We start from the raw sequence: 23,957 nt of genomic DNA, 5'->3' as shown, positions 1-23,957 counted from the left end.
AAAAAAAAAAAAGTGGTTCTGAAGAACCTAGGGGCAAGAAAGGAATAAAGACACAGATGTAGAGAATGTACTTGAGGACACGGGGAGGGGGAAGGGTAAGCTGGGACGAAGTGAGAGAGTGGCATGGACTTATATATATTACCAAATGTAAAATAGCTAGTGGGAAGCAGCTGCATAGCACAGGGAGATCAGCTCAGTGCTTTCTGACCACCTAGCTCGGTGGGATAGGTCGGGTGGGAGGGAGACACAAGAGGGAGGAGATATGGCAATATATGTATATGTATAGCTGATTCACTTTGTTATAAAGCAGAAACCAACACACCATTGTAAAGCAATTATACTCCAATAAAGATGTAAAAAAATAATAATAATGACTGGATTATTCAATGACAATGATTTAGAGCTTTTGGTTGAAATCAGTTTGTCTTTTGTTTTGTTTTCATGTGGCATTTCTTATTATGATTAAATTCTCTTGAATATTAAAAAGAATAAATAAAAGCTATCACCTGAAGAACATAACTTGCCCTTGGGGTGGGATTTTCAATTTTCTATGAAACATCCAATTTACAATCCAGTTTCTTCCTGATTCCTGGGCTGGAGTATTGATATTGGTTTGACTGGAGATGTGGTGTGCTCCTCATGTGTTGTTTGCAACCACTGTACTGCCTTATTAAATACCAGTCAGAGCCACAAGTTTCTGCTCTGGTTTTTTACACATCTACCACCAACATCAGGTTTTATTAACAATGGAGACAGCTTTCTAACGAAATATGGCCCTGAACTTCCTTTTATATTTGGTAATATCCTGAACTCTTTATCCAAATGAAGCATAAAGCACTTACAACTGTTTTGCCATTGCACTGACCGAAGAATATATTCATTTGCAGTAACATGAGATTCAATGGAGTGGAAAATAAGCTCTGAAAATTGCTCTTGCTACAAAATTCTATCAGTAAATAGAAAAAGCCCATTTAGATTTCACTGACCAATCTCGCCCCTGCCCCCCGTGACAGAAATTAATATGGCCAAGTGGTATATATTGAAGGGAAGAAGCAAGAGGCACCAGAGGCTGAGCAAGCCATGTGTCAAGTCCTGCCTGGTGTAGCTAACCTGTTTTACTGTTCATAGGGCCAATTGAGGGTGCTTTTGTGGATGTTTGTTGGGGGCAATGAGTGGAAGATAGGCAGAAGCCTTTGGGGTGAAGCAGGAGAGGGGCTGGGTGTACCCTCTGTGGGTCATTGACCATGCTCTTCCTATCGTATCTCTGAGTCTGCATAGACTGAAACATTTCCCCAAAGATGTCCAGCCCAAGTTAAGAAAATGAAAAGTAGTACAAAATATTGAACTTCTTTGAGTCAGTGTGGCTTCTAAGTGTTAATTTCAATATACCATATTCTCATACTAAAATCCTAGCAGACACATTGGAAAATAAACACATGGTTGGTCTTATGCTTAACCATGTGGAGATGAATAAAACATCAAGTTCAGGTGTGAAGTAGTCAATTATGCTGTTAAAAATTTGTGGAAAATACAAAGATTTGTGATTGATGATCTGGAAGTGAAGTTAAACTAAGAGTTAGAACTGACAGTTTCTGCAACATTTTAGGCAAACCATATAATCTCTTGAGCTCAGTCGCCATATTTGTAAAATGGGCCTAATCATGGTGGTGCTGCTTGCCTCTCAGAGTTGCAATCAAATGAGGTTTTGTATGTGAAAGTATTGTAATTGTGATGATCTGTAAACATTTAAGATACTCTTATTATTTCTCTACCATCTGCATTGATTTTGAACAGTAATCCTGAAGGTAAATTATACTTTTCAGAACTACTCCTTTGTGCCACTAGGGGCAGACTTTTGTGGTGAAAGATGATGGACCTGAGAATCTGAGGAGCTGGATTTGATTAGCCGCCTCTCCTGCTATAACACAGTGAGCCCTCGGGCAGCTAACTTAACATCTCCCTTTTTCATATCTGCAGAATGAGATGGCTGTACTGGGTTATCTCTAAAATTTTTTCCAGCACCAAATTTTGTATGTCTTATATCAAAGAGGTATCATAATGGAAACCCAGATAGTAAGATAGGGATGAAAGAGCACATGTTGTAATTTCTAAAGCAAAAACATCCACAGCTCTCTTGTAATTTGATGTTAAAGGACAAGTTCATGAGAGAAATTTTGGAACAGTTTTTAGAGATCTGTACTCTCTAGGGTAAACCTGTCTTGAACTAAAATCACATTACTTGTGCTATTATCTGAAACTCTCAGATTTCTCTTTTTATCTCTCTTTTGAATCTTCTGTCCAATGTCAATGAAGCTTGCTAGTGATATTAGACTCCTCTCCATTCCAGACACCGACTGAGATTCTTAAGTCTTGGCAAAGATGTAAAAACTATGTTTTCATGTGACCATTGCCACGTGGTAGAAGCTGGCTGTATTACTTCCTCTCCTTGCCAATAGAGGTGCCTTGGGGACCTTCTCTCACTTTGGATGTGCAGAGTAACACACAGGACAGCATCCCAGGCCTCTTGCATGCTAACTAAATCCCCTCCCAGCCTTCCTCTAAATGCTTGTCAGGAAGCCCTAACAAGTGGTAACTCCATGTGGCACTCAGCATGGCAGAACAAGGCTGTCTTCTCCCTGTGTATGCTCTTGCCAGACTGCCCCTTCCATCCTGCAGGGTTTCTGCTGCTCTCGTTAGCCAGAGTCTAGCAGATGATCACACAGAATTGTAGCAGGTGGAACATGGAGGGAAACATTGACTTGTAGTCTGTGTCCCTTTAGCAATGTGGGTGAAGAGAGTCTGTGCTGTGTTCCATGGCTCTTTATACTCTTGGGGAAAGTGCAACTCCTCCATCAAACTTTGAGAAAATCTTATCAGTGCAGAGTCAATAGTACTTAGCATAATATGGTAGTCGGGTTTGAGACTCCAGCCTCAGCTTCCCTGGTTAAACCATCCATGGTATGGTTAGAGGCAAGGCAATTTTCTTTTGAATGATTTAATGAAATGCATAAAAACATTCTTCTTTGCAAAAACCCAAATAATACGGACAAACTAAAGCCAATTTACCACAGCTTATCATCCCATGTTCCTACCCAGAGGAGAACACTGTCAATCAATTAGTTTTTATAAACATATAGCTGTATGTTACAGGATGATAAATGGGCGTGCAGCTGAGGTGTTACTGGGAACCTCCCTGCAGGCTTTTTTAAGAAGCAGAACTGACCCCGCTACCGTCACCCTGTAAGTCCCTCCTCAAGATGTTTAAGAATGGAAGTGGAGCTGTGATTTGTTGGTTTAGAGAGAGTACTGTGGGTTTTCCCTTTCATCTCTATGGGGACTCAGAGGAGGTGTTCTAGCCTAATCCTCAAGTCAAAGGAGGAAAGGTCCAAGAAAACCACTTTTATATCTTGAGGGTATCTAGAAGAAGAGGAGTCTAACTTCTAATTCCCTGACTGGACATCTCAGGGAATGGACTTGATGATATTCACTCAGCACTTATTTGGGCCGGGTGAAAAGAAAATTGGCTAGAGAGGGCAAAATGAAGCAGTTCGTGCTGTTTGGTTTGGCAAGGATAAAGGAGTTTTCTATGCCTCAAGTGGACATGGAGGAAGGCGACTGGAACACTCTTGTTGTTACTCTGACCGAGGTGCTGACTTCCACAAGAGGAGACCCTGTCAACAAGAGAAGGTGGCCTGGACCACTTGGAAGGTGGGTCAGTAGGGGTCAAATCAGAGCCTTTCCTCTCTTTCAGGAAAAAGTCACTCATGTTTCTCAAGAAAGATGCCTGTCAGCTCAATGGCCTCAGAGGCCAGACTGTGTCAACCAAGAGAAGATTTCAAAGGCACAGAAATTCCACAGAAATTCCACTCCTGTATAGTGGAGCTGAAATAGAGACCTAGAAGAGGGAGGAGGAGGGGAAGAAGCAAAATAACAGACCAGGCATCCTCCCCACTCTAAGTTCCCCAGCCAGGGTCAAGCTAAACGAGGTAGAAGGAAAGGTGTGAGATTGATGATTTAAACTGGGATACATAAGTTCATTCTCGAAGTCAGTAAGTCTGTTTCTGTTTTGTAAGTAAGTTCATTTGTATCTTTTTTTAAGATTCCGCATATAAGCAGTATCATACGATATTTCTCTTTGTCACTTCACTCAGTATGACAATCTCTAGGACTATTCATGTTGTTGCAAATGGCATTATTTCATTCTTTTTAGTGGCTCAGTAATATTCCATTGTATATTAGTACCACATTTTCTTTACACATTCATCTGTCAATGGACAGGATGGCTATTGTAAACAGTACTGCGATGAACACTGGAGTGCACTTATCCTTTTGGACCATGTTTTTCTCTGGGTATATGCCCAGGAATGGGATTGCAGGATCATATGGTAGCTCTATTTTTAATTTCTTAAGGAACCTCCATACTGTTCTCCATAGTGGCTGCACCAATTTACATTCCCACTAACAGTGTAGGAAGGTTCCCTTCTCTCCACACCCTCTCCAGCATTTATTGTTTGTGGATTTTTTGATGATAGCCATTCTGACTGGTGTGAGGTGATATCTCATTGTAGTTTTGATTTGCATTTCTCTAATAATTAGCGATGTTGAACATCTTTTCATATGCCTCTTGTCCATCTGTATGTCTTCTTTGGAGAAATGTCTATTTAGGTCTCCCACCCATTAAAATAAACATGCTAGGTACACCCAGGAATATAAATCTTAATAAGATACACTCAACTTCAAAGGTTTACAAACTAGTACAAGAAATAATCTCTATTTGGGGGCTTCAAAATTGCAATTAAATTGTTTGAATCTTAAAAAAAAAGTAAAAAAAATAAACTGGGATACAGGTATAAGACTAAACTGGAGTATTAATATGTGAAAACGATCAGAAAGCTATGTGTTCTATCCTGCATATTATTAAAGGTTTGAACACAGAGATTCAACATCATTAAAGATAGTTATTGAAAAAATAAAGCAATCCCATATTTGTATCCCAATGAATTGGATTTTTCAATAAACCAGGTATATGCAGAGGATCCTGTGTTGTGTTTTTAACATTAATAATGTCATAATATATATATCATACTGTAACTTGCTTTTTCTCACCCGGCAATGTCTCAAGAGATCTTTGTATGTCAATACACTTGGATTTGTTTATTTATAACTGCTGCATAGACTTCCACAGTCCAGCGTTCCTAGAATTTGTTTAGCCATTCTGTGGCTGACGGGTTTTCAGCGGCTGAGGAATAGCATGATGATTGGGCTCAGTTAGACTGTGAGAGATGGCAAGGTTTGGCACAGCTCTCTAAAATAGGGCTATGCCTTCTGGACCAATTAAGAACTTATCCAGAATTTCTGAACCCCTGGTGCACTCCAAGACTGGGTTTTAAGTACATGGAGACTGGGGAGAGTGGCAGAACAGGTTCCCTAGGGGGAGCGTTTGTCTTCTTCAACCTCCAGTTATTTTTCTTCAAAGCCCATTTTACTGAGGTAGAACAAAGCCAGTGAATTCAGATCAACACTGTTTTCTCAACCTAAAAACTGAAGTGAATTCTTTCCTTCTTCTAAATTTTGATTTTGTGGCAATTAACCAGTAATGTTAGAAAAGTACTTTAAAAATCTTGAAACGGAGATTTACTACAAACTCAAGGATTTATTTTAAATTTATTTATTTTGGGCTGCATTGAGTCTTCGCTGCTGTGCAGGCTTTCTCTAGTTGCGGCAAGTGGGAGCTTCTCTTCATTGCCATGCACGGTCTTCTCATTGCAGTGGCTTCTTTTGTTGCGGAGCACAGGCTCTAGGCACACAGGCTTCAGTAGTTGTGGCACATGAGCTCAGTAGTTATGGCTCACGGGCTCTAGAGCACAGAGTCAGTAGTTGTGGTGCACGGGCTTAGTTGCTCCACAGCATGTGGGATCTTCCTGGACCAGGGCTCAAACCTGTGTCCCCTGCATTGGCAGGTGGATACTTAACCACTGTGCCACCAGGGAAGTCCCTCAAAGATTTATTAAAACAAATTCCCTTACCAGTTAGATATAATATTTCATGTACATTTGTCAGATACATATATTTTAACCTCTAATTTATGTATTTAAAGTAATACATCTTCATAACAGCAGGATATTTTTCTGGTGATGCTTTGCCTCATTGCCAGTAATTACTGAATAGATGTAAGGGTATCCAAATAACTACATGTAATATTAAAAATACATATTAAAAATGCTTAGTACAGAATACATTAATGATTTCACATTTTGTAGGACTTTAGTCATCATGGTCAAACATCTATAAATATATCTTAAAATTTAGTGATCTCCTCCTCCTAATTCTAATAATTTTTTTTTTTTTTTTTGGCGGTACGCAGGCCTTTCACTGCTGTGGCCTCTCCCGCTGCGGAGCACAGGCTCCGGACGCACAGGCTCAGTGGCCATGGCTCACGGGCCCAGCCGCTCTGCGGCATGTGGCATCTTCCCGGACCAGGGCACGAACCCGTGTCCCCTGCATCGGCAGGCGGATTCTCAACCACTGCACCACCAGGGAAGCCCTGGCAGGTGGAATCTTAACCACTGTGCCACCAGGGAAGTTCCTGTAGGCATTTTCTGATTTCTCCTTTGATTTTTTAGATGATCCATTGGTTGTTCAGTAGCATGTTGTTTAATCCCTATGTTTTTTGTGGTTTTTCCTGGTTTTTTTTTTTCCTTGTGATTGATTTCTGATTTCATACCATTGTAGTGGGAGAAAATTCTTGATATGATTTCAGTTTTCTTGGATTTATTGAGACTTGTTTTGCAACCTAACATGTGATCTATCCTGGAAAATGTTCTATGTGCACTGGAGAAGAACATGATATGCTACTTTCGGATGAAATGTTCTGTATAGATCTACTAAGTCTATCTAATCTAATGTGTTACTTACAGCCAATGTTTTCTTATTTTCTGTCTAGAATGATCTGTCCATTGATGTGTGGGATGTTAAAGTCCCCTACTGTTATTGTATTGCTTTCAATTTTAAGTCTATTAATATTTGCTTTATATATCTTGATGATCATCTCTTGGGTGCATACATATATATATATAAATGTTGTATCTTTTGCTGGATTGACCCCTTTCTCATTATGTAAAGCTCTTCTTTGTCTCTTATTACAGTCTTCTTTTTAAAGTCTATTAAGTCTGATGTAAGTATTGCTACTCCAACTTTCTTTTTATTCCATTTGCTTGTGGAATATCTTTTTCCATCCCTTCACTTTCAGTCTGTGTTTTTTCTTCTGAAGTCTCTTATAAGCAGCATATAGATGGATCTTAATTTTTTTAAATCTATTTGTCCACTCTATGTCTTTTAATTGGTGAATTTAGTCCATTCACTCTTAAAGTAATTATTAGTAGGTATGTACTTATTGACATTTTGTTATTTTTGTAGTTCCTCTCTGTTTCTTTCTTCTTCTTTTTCTCACTTTCCTTCTGTTTTGGTGGTTTTCTTTAGTGTTATGTTTAGATTCCTTTCTTATTTTCTTTTGTGTATTCACTATAAATTTTTTCCTTGTGGTTACTGTGAGGTTCACATATGATATCCTATGTAAGTAGTAGCCTGTTTTAAGTTTCTGGCAACTTAAATATGAACACATTCTAAAGCTCTATACTTACCACCATGTTTTATGCTTTTGATGACACATTTTACATCTTTTTATTTTATACATCTCTTAACTGATTATTGTAAATGTTATCTTTACTACTTTTGTCTTTTAACCATCCTGCTTGTCTTATAAGTGACTGATCAACTACCATTATCATATATTTACCTTTTCCAGTAAGATTTTTACTTTTGTGTTTTCTTACTATTAATTAGTGACATTTCTTTTCAGCTTAAAACAGTCTCTAATATTTCATGTAGGGCTGGTTTAGTGCTGATGAACTCCTCTAGCTTTTGCTATTTGGGAAACTCTTGCTCTCTCCTTCAATTCTGAATGATAACCTTGCTTGGTAGAGAATTCTTGGTTGGAAGTTTTTTTTTTTCTTTTGGCACTTTGAATACGTCATGCCACTCCCTTCTGGCCTGTAAAGTTTCTGATGAAAATCTGCTGGTAGCCTTATGGCATTTCCTTTGTACATAACAAGTTGTTTTTCTCTTGCTCCTTTTAGGATTCTCTCTTTATCCTTAACTTTTACCATTTTAATTATAATATGTCTTGGTGTCTGTCTCTTTGGGTTCTTTTTATTGGAACTCTCTTGGCTTCCTGGACCTGGATGTTTGTTTCTTTCCCCAGATTAGGTAAGTTTTCAGCCATCATCATTTCAAATAATTTTTATGGCCATTCCCTTCTTCTCCTTCTGGGAGTCCTATAATGTGAATGTCATTCTACCTGATGTTGTCCCAAAGGTCCCTTTTCTTCACTTTTTAAAAATTGAAAAAAATTTGCTGCTTTGCATGGAGGGGTTCCATTGTTTTGTCTTCCAGCTCACTGACTTATTCTTCTATCTCATCCAGTCTGCTGTTGAACCCCTCTAGTGTGTTTTTCAGTTTCGTTACAACTTATGTTTGGTACTTTCTCATATTTTCTGTCTCTTTGTTGAAGTGCTCACTGTATTCATCCATTCTTCTCCTGAGTTCAGTGAGCATCTTTATGACCATTACTTTGAACTCTGTATCAGAGGGACTGCTTGTCTCCATTTTGGAAACAAGTTTTATCTTGTTATTTTGATTGGAACATATTCCTCTGTCTCCTCATTTTGCTTAATTCTCAAGGTTTTTTTAATCTATATTAGGTATATCAACTATCTTCCAATCTTGAAAGAGTGGCCTTATTAGGAGATGACCTGTGGGGCTCAGAAGCTCAATCCTGCTTATCCACCACAGCCAGGCACTCAAGGTCTGTCCCCTATGTGGGCTTCATGTGCCCTCCTGTTGTTATGGAGCTGCAGCTGTCATGGACCACTGGTGGATGGGGCTGGCCCAGACCAGCTGTGGGGTACAGCAGCAGCTGCCACAGACTGCTGGTGGGCAGGGCTCTCAGCAGGGTGCCTCCACTGGCATAGCAGTTTAGATGGAGAATTCCAAAATGGCTCCTATTAGTGCCAGTATTAACAAGTAGCCTGAGAGTGCATAAGTGGCCCCCACCAGTGACTCATTCCCTGGGGAGTGACCCACGTGGCTTCTGCCTCTTTGGCAGACACTTCAAAATTATAAGTGTCCCCTTCATCTATGGTCTGTGTGCTTTCAATCTAGTGTTTTGCACTGGTTTGGGGGTTCAGTCTGCATGTGAACCCTTTAAGAGCAGGTTTTCTCTGTTGGTTTTTGGAGTCAGATGTTCTAGGCACTTGTCTATCCAATAAAGGATCAAAAGGTTGAGATGCTTGATGTGGGACGCATCTCTTACTCTTCAGGGAAAAGATCTGTACCTTTGTGAATCCCTGCAGCTGGGGTGTGGGCTTTTCCTTGGGAAGCCCATATCTCTGCCTCTCCTACCCATCTTGATGCTATCTTTTTACCCTTTGCTGTGGAGGATCTGTTCATTCAGTTTTCACTCCCTTTCTGAGGGAATTATTCCATATGTAGTTGTGGAGTTGTTGTGTCTGTGGGAGAAGGTAAATTCAGGATCTTCCTACACTGTCATCATGAACCCTCTCCCTAGGAGTTCTGCTTTATTGGCCTTTTACAGCCTACCTCATGAAGCTTTAGAATGAGAAAGTCACACTTTCACGCAATGGATTTCTCTTGGAAATATCTCTTTTTTGTTTTCCCCTAAGGGTAGAAGAATCTGGCACAATCCTTTCTCCTATGAGTCTGGGCATTCTTACTGATTTTCCCATTGTCTTTCATATTTGGTTCTGTCCAACTTCCAAAGTCTTAGTGTTAAATTTTTAGCAACAAATACATTATTGTTATTATCATGCACCAACCCAGGATGCCTGATGGCATGAGTGTGTTCCTAGTCACTGTTAGGAAGAATGGCTGCTCCATATATGTTCTCCTGATTTATAATTCTATTCTAGGCTCTCATTTGCAGGTGTCAGTCAAGTCTTCAGGATGATCACTGGATATTATACAGATAAGGAAAAGCCTCCTTTCTCCTGAAAACTTGGCTCTCAGATGAACCACTTGCCAGTGATTTTTAGCATTTTTTTCCTTAGAGGATAATGTAAAAACAAGTCATTTGGTATATCTGAAAATTTTCTATTAGAAGGTTTTATAGAACCATGGGGCCAGGAGGGAACCTAAGGGTTCATAAAGTCCATTCCCATGACTCAGGCAGGTCAACAATTGGCATCCCCAGTAGACTGGCTCTCTTCTCTTTTTACAGCTTTTCAGAATAAGAGACTGTATTTCTTACACTGGATGAATCATTCTAAAATTTAATAATCCTCAATATAAGATGTTTCTCTTTTAGCCTCTCTAAGAGGGTAGATTTGGAAACTCTTGGTTTCTTGTCTGTATATACCTACAGTCCCTGGCTGAGACTTGGCATTGGTAGGTGAGGTAATTTGCTACTTTTGAAGACATTATCTTTTTTGACACATGTAAGCTTGTGTCTTTATTATTTGTGTGGTTTTCTTTAATGCTTTCTCCAAGAGCACAGAGTCAGATCCAGAAAAGCTACCCCTGTCATGTTGTTGTGGGCATAGTGGGCCAAATGCTAAGAGGACCCTCAAGATTTCCTAACAATAGGCATGTGTGGAAAAGACAGATGGCTTCCTTTGTATCTGACAGATTCCCACTGACTGAACATCTGTGAGAGGAATGGAAGGTGTTTACTTTGAGATCCCACTTGCAGCAGTAGGAAATGAGATGTAAACCTATGAATGGTTTCCACAGGTAAAGGTAGAAGGCTCTGCAAGTCTGTTGCCTCATTCCCCCTTCCAGCCACCATTTCCCTCACTGCTTGACTTTAAGCAGAGCTTACTCTGTTGTCTCACCTTTTGTGATACCAGCCACCTAAAGCTAGTTAGCCATAGGACACAGGTCAAACCAGTAAAACAGTCTGGCAGGATCACATGGCCCACATCCTGGGGATGTATACCATGGTATAGAGTGTGACTTTTCCTTTGATGTTTCAGCCTCTCACCTTCATCCATTCTTCTCAGGGAAGCAATTCTAGAATTGATATAGGCTGAGAGATTAAGCATAGATTTTGTTGATAACTCAGATTATTTTTCATACTAAAAACATGCATTAATAGTATTAGGGATGTTTTTACCCTGTAGATTTCTTCCCAATATCAAGGTAACGGGGTACAGGAATAGTAATTTGAATTTTCTCAGAGTACAGACTAAAAAGGAGTGGAAAAGTTTTAGAAGAGAAGTCATGTACTCTACAAAAGACAGAATTTTTGCATATTGCTATTGAGCAATTGTTATGCACCACCCAAGACATGATACCTATTTTCAAAAGCTTAGCCTAGTCAGAGAGGACCTTTACAATATGTGATATTTTATATTAAATAATGCTAGATGTTGCAAATCAGGTGTGCCTGAGTTGAGTCTTGAGAGATGAGTGAGATCCAGTTAGGTAAAAGAGAAGAGGAGGGGCCAGAGCATGTGGTGAGAAAAAGAATGAGTAGTTTCTCCAGGGAACCACAAATTGTCCAGCATAGTGGAATATATACTACAAGGAGAGGAATGATAAGATGTCAGTTTGGATAGGCATGATGGGGAGACAGTTTATAAAGCATTTGGGAGTTAGCCTGAAGGAAATAATGAATCATTGCTGGCAAAGGCATCATCATTTGGGTGGGTGGGAGGAGAGAGGTTTGAAGAAGAATAAACTAATGGAAACAAAGTTGGAGGCAGGGAAACCATTTAGAAAACTGTTGAAATAATTCATGAGATAGACTTGAAGGTAGTAGCATTTATGATGGAAAGATTTATATTGGAGATGGAGTTTGAACCATATTACAGAGGAAGAACTAATAGAATTTGACTGATTGGCTGTGGTAGTTAAGGGAGAAGAAACTCCAAATTTTGGTCATGGAAGAGAGGCACTGAATTTAGTTTTAGATTTATGAATTGTATAACATCTATGGGCTACCCAAGTGGCAATGTCCAGCAGGTCTGGAGCTTGCTTTGAGAGTCATCAGCATATATCTGTAAATGAAGTCACAAGAGTGGGTGAAATTACAAAGGAAATGTGCAAGGATTGTACACTGCTCTTGCTTTCCTCTAGAGCACAGCTCTCCAGGAACTGAATATGGTGTTCAACATTTACAGTATCATTTTTTTCTTGGACAGTGGTGGACAAACTCTTCAACTGTTTCTGCTTTCTGAACTCTACAGACTCTCACCTTCTAATATTACAATCTCGTCAAAATTTCGTGAACCATTCTAGTTTTCAGGATGATATGGACAAATGTCTTCTTCTGGATGGCATAAATCGATGTCTTAATTTGAGTATTAGCCATGCTCATACACCAAAGCAAAATGAGATTAAAGAAAAGCGCTTCTGCTCTATGTTGATGCCTCTGAGGCAGCTTCCCTGGTGACAATTCCTTGCCTTGTTACTACATGTGCAGGCGGTTGTTTTACATTTAATTCTGTTCCTTGACTACAAGAATTAGAATCTGAAACCTTTGTCACTGCGTTGTTTTCCACAGAATAGTCCATATGTCTCTTCATCCCTGACTGTTCGTGAATTGTTGTGAATGTTTATAGAAATGGGGGTGGGGGAAAGGAGGGGCTTTCAAAACTTGATTCTCTGAGGCCTGACAAAAGAGTAAATACTTTTAGATTAAAAAAAACCCCAACAATTCAGAGCAGCAACTAAATGCATCTCAGTCAGTGTTCTGATGATTTGAACGTTCTAAATGAGGAAGTACTGGAGCGGCATCTGTACTTGTCTCCTTGCCACAGCTCTGATTCCATTTGAGGCCCTGGGAAGTAAGAAGACTCTGAGCACCAATTGCCCACAAATTTCTTCTTCTCTTCTGAAATAAATTTGTGCTAGCAAGTCTCCTAATATGCACATGCTGCCTTGTTGAGTCAAAGAACATTCTAAGTAGAAGCATTTGCATTTTCGTGACTAGCTTCTGCACTTCTAAAATTGGACTCTACTGAAGAGTCAGATATGCTTCCTGAATCTATTAGGATGGAAGGGATGTGATTCCATGCCCATTTTTCTGCTATTTTACTTGTGCTTGAGTTGAGACCCTACTGGAAATATATGGCTGAATATGAGAGATGGGCCTTGACCCAAATATCTAGATGATTATGCCAGTTCTCTGCCTTCTTTGACTAGTGAAGACTGAACACAGTCCTTGCACATGTGGGGGATGTGGGGGTGGGAGGAAGTTGCTGATGTGAGCTGGATTCTCATGGCTCACCACTAGCTAGTTTGGCTTTGGGGACATGGCTTCTGTACTAATAAAAAATGCTGCCAGTTGGAGTGTCACACTGAAAGTTTCAGTACATTGTGCCCAGAATAGTCTTTATTTAGATGGTAAAAGTGTCAGAAAAAAATTCTAATGAGTCTGATGGGCTGACTGAACTCAAGAGAGAGGTAGCTAACTGGAAACAGGCAGAGAGAGGGCAAAAGAGCAGGTTTTAGGTAGAAATGTGGCAGTCAAGATTAGTTCTGGGGATGGACCAGCCATTTATCATGGCAAAAAGAAGGTCATATGAACTTATTTTGGAGTTCAGAATGGTGCTGGAAATAGAAATTATAAAACCATTAAAAATGACTCCAAGTTGGGTAGAATGTATCTGGTTTGGTACTTACATCCAAGCATTTAACTACATAGGTTAAGAAATGACTGACTCCGCAACCAAAGCAGAAGCTGATTCATCCAGAAGCAGCAGCCTAGCATTAATGGTAGCATTGGTGCCAATGAAGATGGAAGGCAGCTTTCTGGGAATTGCCATTGCCAAGGGCATTGTTAGTACATATCTGCATAGATTTTTGTATAAGCTGTAGTAGCAACAGATAAGGGCAGTGACCGGAAAGCTAAGAGCAGTCTCAATGAACAACTAGTCTTTCCTGACATTACTCCCAGGTTCAACCTGGTAAATTATTCTTTACTTTAGTTTATCTACTGCGGTTATATGCACTGCTGTGGCAGGACAGGTTTCAGGTTTTCTCTCTCTCTCTCTCTCTCTCTCTCTCTCTCTCTCTCTCTCCCCGCCCCCCCCCTCCTCTCTCTCCCTCTCTCTGTCATACACACATACAGACCCCTGCAGGTCACATGGCTTTGTTTGGAGGCTATAAAACTTATCAGATGACCCAGAATTTTGCTGATACAGGTCACCACACAACACGATATGGCCTATTTTAGAACAGATCATGACCATCTAATCATGACCATCTAAATAGGAGGCAGGGGTCTGAGACACTTTTGAGCCTGGTGGACCAAGAAAAGTCAACTTAAATGGCAAGATCAGCTGCATAAACCAGGACAGTTAGGGTATAAAATAATTTTGTGGGCTATGGTCAGAAATGGTAGGAAAACTACTACAACTCTTTTACCTCTGAACTATACCAAGTTATATTTCATCATGGTGCTCTGGGGCAGCTATTATTCTCTGTCTTAGGTTAGGTCTCCTAAAATCAGAGCGCAAGTCAGGGATCTGAGTGCACATGATTTATAGAAGGGATGTTCTCAGGAGAAAGAGAGTGAGGGAAGTCAGATAGGGCAGGGGAAAGAAGTAAGCAAGCATCTGGTCTCAGTTTGATCCCATGGGAGCTCTGGAACATAAATTATACCATGGAGCTGTTCTACCTTAAAGTAAAGGGGTTGCTTTTTTGTACATTGCTCTCCCTTCAAACAGTCTTTGACTTCCCTTAGCGCAGGGGTGGGCAAGGCTTAACATCTTGGGTGAAGCAGCTTCGGTCTGGCTGTGGACAATTACCCAGAGAAAATCACCAGTCAACACTCACAGCTGCTGGGAAAGAGTATTATAACCCAGGATAGAGGATCTAGCAGGTAAATAGAGGTGTTGACCCTACCCTCTATTTTCAGATGGGGAAACTTGAGACTCAAAGTGAAGCTTCTGCTTTCAGCTATCCCACCAGTCAGTGGCAGAGCACAGACTTAAATGGAGTTAGTGAACATAGATCATAGGATAGAGGTTGATTGGTATTTGCCTCTACTATTCTGTCTATGCATGTGTCCCTGGGTCCACAGCTAGGGTATGTACCAAAACCAGAAATTAAAGCATGGAATGGAATGCATGGAATCCTGGCTGTGGCCGAGGTCCATACAGAAAAGCCAGGATTATTTTAGTTGGTCAGGATGCAATTCTCCATGGATCTCTTGCATTTTCATAAGTATTGTGATTAGAAGCACTGACTGCCTTTATTCCTACCTATGTTTTTAGTGATGTATAGTCAAAGCCTTGGAGAATGGATATAGTGTGCTTTCCCTCCTAGCAGGGGCAGGCATGCTTATTATCTATTATACTATACAAGGTTTGGGTTTCGTAAGCTCAGTTTTCCTCTCCAGAAATGCAAAATACTGAGTACACAGATGTCACTTGGCCCTCTCAGAATTGCCTTATGGGAATTGGGCTCAGGGAACTGATGCAAAAAAAGATGATACTCTGGTCATTGCTGTTGCTGTGAGTAATAAAACATCCTTTGTTTCTGAGCCAGTAGTCTCATGTCTTCTGCCAGTATCCATGAAATTATGGCAGGCTAACTTGTTACTTGTTAGCGTGCAAGTAGGGTAAAATCTTAGACCTGTCAAGCTATTAACCAATATATTACTACTTCTGGATTTAGGAAAGGAGATTTAACTTCGTGATTGGTAATTTGACTTTCTAGGAAAGTTTTAGAAGTTGTTTTTTCCCCCAGAAGTAAGTATTTATGTCTGTGCCAAACAATGGTATGTCTACAATGTGCTTTTAAAATAATTATTTGCTCTCACAACAATGAAGAGCCTCTTCATTGGTCAACTAGATTAATGCCATTAGGTGGATTGCATTAATGGCCACAGTTCTTCAACCCTTTGGTCAGTGAGATATTAGCAGGTGTAACTCAAGCAGAGCCTTAAAAATGCTTGCGTGATTAGGCTTCCCCTTGTACTCTGCCATTACCATGAGATGAGCAAGCCTGCTAATTCTAGGATGATAATTAGAGGCACATGGAGTAGACACTGTCCCAGCCTTAGATAGCCTAGGCCAGCTGACCCTAGCTAGCCAAAGGCATGTGAAGGTACAAGCCAAGACTAGCCAAACATCTCTGCTAAGGCCCATCTAGATCAAACTTGACAGCTAAGTAAATGGCTGTTTTGTTGTCTTAAGTCGTTAATTTTGGTGACAGTTATTACACAGAAAAAAACTAATTGTCACAGCTTCCCAATATATTCTTTTACTTTTTTATTTTCACAGACTTAGGAGAAGGGTGCTCAGAGTTAGCTGCTGGAGCTCCAAACTGCACATCTCAACTCTCAGAGCTACATGAACTCTGCTAACTGTTTATGTTTTATATGGACAGACTAGGAGGTTTCCTTCCTTCCTTCCCTCCCTTCTTTCATTTGTCAGTTAATTTATTAAAGACTAATAAACTCAGAAAGCCCAGAGATAAACCCACGCACCTATGGTCAACTAATCTATGACAAAGGAAGCAAGGATATACAATGGAGAAAAGACCATCTCTTCAATAAGTGGTGCTGGGAAAACTGGACAACTACATGTAAAAGAATGAAATTAGAACACTCTCTAACACCATACACCTAATGAAACTTCAAAGCTTTTGCACAGGAAAGGAAATCATAAACAAGACGAAAAGGCAACCCTCAGAATGGGAGAAAATATTTGCAAATGAATCAATGGACAAGGGATTAATCTCCAAAATATATAAACAACTCATGCAGCTCAATATTACAGAAACAAACAACCCAATCCAAAAATGGGTAGAAGACCTAAATAGACATTTCTCCAAAGAAGACATACAGATGGCCAGAAGCACATGAAAAGCTGCTCAACCTCACTAATTATTAGAGAAATGCAAATCAAAACTACAATGAGGTATCACCTCACACCAGTTAGAATGGGCATCATCAGAAAATCTACAAACAACAAATGCTGGAGAGGGTGTGGAGAAAAGGGAACCCTCATGCACTGTTGGTGGAAATGTAAATTGATACAGCCACTATGGAGAACAGTACGCAGGTTCCTTAAAAAACTAAAAATAGAATTACCATATGGCCCAGCAATGCCACTACTGGGCATATACCCAGAGAAAATCATAATTCAAAGAAACACATGCACCCCAATGTTCATTGCAGCACTATTTACAATAGCCAGGTAATGGAAGCAACCTAAATGCCCATCAACAGACGAATGGATAAAGAAGATGTGGTACACGTATACAATGGAATATTACTCAGCCATAAAAAGGAACGAAATTGGGTCATTTGTAGAGACGTGGATGGATCTAGAAACTGTCATACAGAGTGAAGTAATTCAGAAAGAGAAAAACAAATATCATATATTAACACATAAATGTGGAACCCAGAAAAATGGTACAGATGAACCGGTTTGCAGGGCAGAAATAGAGACACAGATGGTAGGGAACAAACATATGGACACCAAGGGGGGAAAGCGGCATGGGTGGTGGTGGTGGTGTTATGAATTGGGAGACTGGGATTGACATATATACACTAATTAAATTAAAATTAAAATTGTTTTATTAAAAAGATAAAAAATTTTAAAAACTCACTTTTAGCAGACAGGTACTGAGCAAAGAGAAAAACTCAAACTCTTGAGGACATACATAGAGGAAAATATTACAGTAGATATAAGTGCTAATAGAGATGTGTGCATCTGTTGAGAACACAAAGGGTAAATCACAAACCTCTGAGATATAGGCATGGGTAGCTTCACTGAAGAGGTGTGGACTCAGGATTATCGAGTAGGCACTGCCACAGTTATTCCTGAGCTCATGCTGGTGCATTCAACATGGATTTTCCTACTCAGGAAACGTACTCTATGCTATGCGCTTTGCTAGGCATGACATACTAGGTTCCTTCAAGGAGTTTGTCTTTTTAGCTTAATTCCAATAGCTTAGCATTCCCCCCCACCTTATTTAATACATAGCTATCTCTGAGAGAAGTTGCACTTTAATCTGATATCAATAATTAAACCTTATTGTGTTTCAGTTCCTTCCTTCCTCCTTTCCTTCCTTTCAATTGTTGACAGAAAGGGTCAGACTGGATTGTTTCAGGATGCCCAACCCCCCACACACTGGGGAAAGGCAGGGGGGCCCAGTGATTAGACTGATTCACTGGGTCTAGGTAGTCACCAGGAGTGTCTTCATTGTGAACTGGAAGATCTGTTTTTAAGTCCTTTCCCTTCTGAATGTTCAAGGTGGTATAAATACACTGTACTCTGTGTTATCAACTTGGTCCCTATAATCAAGGAAGTAGCCCTCATTCTCAAACTTAAGATACTGTGAGATGGTATCTCAAGGACTCATTGTCTTGACAGCAGGTTCCGTGACTGATGTGTGTAACCTCACCTCACAGGTTACACCTCAGCATGTTCTGTGCCCATTAGTAAGACTACCTAAGGCTGTACCAACAATGGCAATTCTCACACTCCTATTCTGCCTCATCCAATAGCTGACTTCAAAACTTTTTGCACCTTATTTGTTAGCCTTTGAAGGAATAAATATATCATATGTACAGACAAATCAATTTTATTTAGTTGCAAGTGACAGAATTCTTTTAAGCAAACAAACAATGGATCTATTTACTCATACAACCATATCATGAAATGATAGCTCTGGCCTTAGGAAAAACTGGAACCAGAGCTATTATGTGCATTTGCGCATTATGTACACAGCACAGGTACCCAGCCAAGGGGGCAAGTAGGAGCTGGTATCCAGACCTTGCTCCATTCCCCAAGCTATGCTCTTTGGCATGAGTTTATGTCCAATCAAAGGTACCTTCTGCTCATCTTCAGGGCTAGGTCTTCTCAGAGGCAGTGCATTCCTCTAATTGGTTCCCTCAGAGGAGATGCCCATATTCTACCTCTCCTCTGCTCATTCTTTGTTCTTTTATTTCAATAAGAGTCTCACTATAGAGCTTATGTGAATGAGATTCTCACAGCTCAAGCATGTTTGCAGGATATACCTCACTAGCTAACCAAGTGTGATAATTGAGTTGGCATGGCAACAGCATTAGTGATGGTGTCATTCACAGTCATTAGATGATCTTTAATACTAGTTTAGATCATTACTGTAATCATTAAAAGAAATATCATAAAAATTGTGGTAACGGGGAAGTACAAGTCTAGTAACTATAAATCAAGGTCTCCTGTAGAAGAATTTGAGTTTGCACCAGAGGCACCTAGGAATAGAACTGATGCTGAAGGGAAAAAAAGTGAATCACAGTTTGCAAGTGTATCATGAGAAGCTCTTCAGATATGCAGAGGAAATAGGGGAAAATGAGAAAGAAGACTATGAATGTACATAAGAGAAGGCAGCAGCTTTACCAGATACTTACTTAAAAGTGCTTCTGAAAAGGGAACCCAAACTATGGGAACCAAATTAAATTAGAAAAAATATTATTGAAAATGTTTCTGGATTTAAGAAAAGATATCACATTGGGATGACCAAAAATTCTTACGTATATAAGTAAAGATAATAAAATGATCTCTACACCTAGATATAGTCAGGCAAAATTTCTGAACTATAAAGAGGGGAAAATATCCTATGAGTATCTCTGACAAGAGGAAGAAAACAAATGCAGAGCTGATCTACAGAGGCATTAATATTAGACTGGTGACAACTAATTTCCTTCAACAATAAATGCTAGAACACAATGGAGCAACATTTGGAATTTTGGTACTATGAGAATAAAGATTGTTAGCCCAAATTTTATAGCCACTCAAACAGTTATTCAAAACATTTTCCTACAGGACTAGTAAAGATACTACCCACTAATCTTTTTTTTTAATACTTCTTTATTGGAGCATAATTGCTTTACAATGTTGTGTTAGTTTCTGCTGTAACTAATACTTTTTTGAAGAAGTTACTTGAAGACATTCTCCAACTGGCAAAAGGAATTTGTAATAATTACATGAGAAGTCATTATTAAAATACAAATCTTAATACAAAACTGCAAATACAACCCTTTGGCATTGGTAGGGTTCATATCTATGGTTTTAACTGTTTTCAAGCAATCCCAAAGGCCTATGATATGTAGCAGTTTTTAATTGTGGGAAGTTGAAAGATGAAGAGTGAATCGCAGAGCTAGGGAGCTTATCTCATCAGTAATGCAGCATAAGTATCTTCATATGTGCAGTGTTTTCCTTAACTGAGTAAACATTAAACTCTCCTAGATTAAAATATGTTATTTCTTTGTTTTAAAAATGGCCATCAACTGAGAGAAAAACAATAGCAAAAGTCAATAAGGCAAGTAAGGGGGGACATTCAAGATGGCGGAGGAGTAAAACGTGGAGATCACCATCCTCCCTACAAATACACCAAAAATACATCTATGGGTGGAACAACTCCTACAGAACACCTACTGAATGCTGGCAGAAGACCTCAGACTTCCCAAAAGGCAAGAAAAACCCCACATACCTGGGTAGGGCAAAAGAAAGAAGAAAAAACAGAGACAAAAGAATAGGGACAGGACCAGCACCTCGAGGGAGCTGTGAAGGCGGAAAAGTTTCCACACGCTAGGAAGCCCCTTCACTGGCAGAGAAAGTGGGGGGATAGGCGGGTGCGGGGGGAGGTTCAGAGCCACGGAGGAGAGCACAGAAACGGGTGCGGAGGGCAAAGCAGAGAGATTCCCGCACAGAGGATCAGTGCCAACCAGCACTCACCAGCCTGAGAGGTTTGTCTGCTCACCCACCTGGGCAGGTGGGGGCTGGGAGCTGAGGATTGGGCTTCAGTCGGATCCCAGGGAGAGGACTGGGGTTGGCTGCATGAACACAGACTGAAGGGGACTAATGCACCACAGCTAGTCGGGAGGCAGTCAGGAAAAGGTCTGGAACTGCCTAAGAGGCAAGAGACCATTGTTTCGGGGTGCGCAAGGGGAGGGGATTCCTTCCCTATCTGCCCACAGGACGCAGAGCACTGCCTAAACGAGCTCCAGGGATGGGCGCAAGCCACAGCTATCAGCTGGGACCACAGAGACAAGTATGAAATGCTAATGCTGCTGCTGCAGCCACCAAGAATCCTGTGTGCAAGCACAGGTCACTATCCACACACCCCCAGGAACCACTGCAGCACACCACTGCCAGGGTCCCGTGATGCAGGGACAAGTTCCCTGAGAGAACACACAGTGCGCCTCGGCTGTTGCAAAGTCATGCCGGCCTCTGCCGCCACAGGCTCGACCTGCATTACTGACCCTCCTCCCCCCTCAGCCTGAGTGAGCCAGAGCCCCCTAATCAGCCACTTTTTAACCCTGTATGTCTGGGTGGGGAACAGATGCCTGAGGGCGACCTACCCACAGAGGTGGGGCCAAAATCAAAGTGGAACACCAAGAGCTGTGCGAACAAAGAAGAGAAAGGGAAATTTCTCTGTGCAGCCTCAGGAGCAGTGGATTAAATCCCCACAATCAACTTGATGTATGCTGCATCTGTGGAATACCTGAATAGACAGTGAATCATCCCAAAATAGAGGCAGTGGACTTTGGGAGCAACTATAGACTTTGGTTTGCTGTGTGAGCCTCACATGTTTCTAATTTTTATGTTTATCTTAGTATAGTTTTTAGTGCTTGTTATCATTGGTGGATTGGTTTATTGGTTTCATTGCTCTCTTCTTTTTTTATGACTGTTATTATTTTTTATTTTAATAATTTTATTTTATTTTAATTTTTTTATTTATTTATTTTTTCTTTCTTGTTTTCTCCCTTATGAGCCATGCGGCTGACAGGGTCTTGGTGCTCTGGCCTGGTGTTGGCCTGAGCCTCTGAGGTGGGAGAGCCGAGTTCAGGACATTGGAAGACAACAGACCTTGCAGCCCCACGTAATATCAACTGGCAAAAGCTCTGCCAGAGACCTCCATCTCAATGCGAAGACCCAGCATCAAGCAATGGCCAGCAAACTCCAGTGCTGGATGGCCCATGCCAAACAACTAGCAAGACAGAAACACAACCACACCCATTAGCAGAGGCTGCCTAAAATCATACTAATCACAGACACCCCAAAACACACCACTGGAAATGGCACTGCCCACCAAAATGAAATGATCAAGCCCCACCCACCAGAACAGTCATCAGTCCCTCCACTAGGAAGCCTATACAACCCACTAGCCCAACCTTAGCCAATGGGGGCAGACACCAAAATCAATGGGAACTACAAACCAGCAGCCTGAGAAAAGAAGACCCCAAACACAGTAAAGTAAGCAAAAGGAGAAGACAAGAAATATGCAGGAGACGAAGGAGAAAGAAAAAAACCCACCACACCAAACAAATGAACAGAATAAGCACAGGACCAGATGGCTTCACAGGCGAATTATATCAAACATTTAGAGAAGAGCTAACACCTATCCTTCTCAAACTCTTCCACAATATAGCAGAGGGAGGAACACTCCCAAACTCATTCTACGAGGCCACCATCACCCCGATACCAAAAATAGACAAAGATGTCACAAAGATATAAAACTACAGGCCAATATCACTGATGAACAGAGATGCAAAAATCCTCAACAAAATACTAGCAAACAGAATCCAACAGCACATTAAAAGGATCATACACCATGATCAAGTGGGGTTTATTCCAGGAATGCAAGGATTCTTCAATATATGCAAATCAATCAACGTGATACCCCATATTAACAAATTGAAGGAGAAAATCCATATGATCATCTCCATAGATGCAGACAAAGCTTTCGAAAACATTCAACACCCATTTATGATAAAAACCCTGCAGAAAGTAGGCATAAGGGAACTTTCCTCAACATAATAAAGGCCATATATGACAAACCCACAGCCAACATCATCCTCAAAGGTGAAAAATTGAAACCATTTCCACTAAGATGAGGAACAAGACAAGGTTGCCCACTCTCATCACACTTATTCAACATAGTTTTGGAAGTTCTAGCCACAGCAATCAGAGAAGAAAAAGAAATAAAAGAAATCCAAATCAAAAAAGAAGTAAAGCTATCACTGTTTGCAGATGACATGATACTATACATAGAGAATCCTAAAGATGCTACCAGAAAACTACTAGAGCTAACCAATGAATTTGGTGAAGTAGCAGGATACAAAATTAATGCACAGAAATCTCTGGCATTCTTATACACTAATGATGAAAAATCTGAAAGTGAAATTAAGAAAACATTCGTGGGCTTCCCTGGTGGCGCAGTGGTTGAGAGTCAGCCTGCCGATGCAGGGGACACAGGTTCGTGCCCCGGTCCGGGAAGAAGCCACCCGTGCTCCACAACGGGAGAGGCCACAACAGTGAGAGGCCCGCGTACCGCAAAAAAAAAAAAAAAAAAAAAGAAAAGAAAGAAAACACTCCCATTTACCATTGCAACGAAAAGAATAAAATACCTATGGACAAATCAACATTGTGAAAATGACTCTACTACCCAAAGCAATCTACAGATTCCATGCAATCCCTATCAAACTACCACTGGCATTTTTCACAGAACTAGAACAAAAAATTTCACAATTTGTATGGAAACACAAAAGACCTCGAATAGCTAAAGCAATCTTGAGAAAGAAAAACGGAGCTGGAGGAATCAGGCTCGCTGACTTCTGACTATACTACAGAGCTACAGTAATCAAGACAGTATGATTCTGGCACACAAACAGTAATATAGATCAATGGAACAGGACAGAAAGCCCAGAGATTAAACCACGCACACACGGTCACCTTATCTTTGATAAAGGAGGCAAGAATATACAGTGGAGAAAATACAGCCTCTTCAATAAGTGGTGCTGGGAAAACTGGACTGGTACATGTAAAAGTATGAAATTAGAACACTCCTTAACACCATACACAAAAATAAACTCAAAATGGATTAAAGACCTAAATGTAAGGCCAGACACTATCAAACTCTTAGAGGAAAACACAGGC

The sequence above is a fragment of the Physeter macrocephalus genome, chromosome 4, assembly GCF_002837175.3.
Source record: "Physeter macrocephalus isolate SW-GA chromosome 4, ASM283717v5, whole genome shotgun sequence".
In the NCBI taxonomy this organism is placed as follows: domain Eukaryota; kingdom Metazoa; phylum Chordata; class Mammalia; order Artiodactyla; family Physeteridae; genus Physeter; species Physeter macrocephalus.
Note: the sequence above shows the minus strand (reverse complement) of the source record.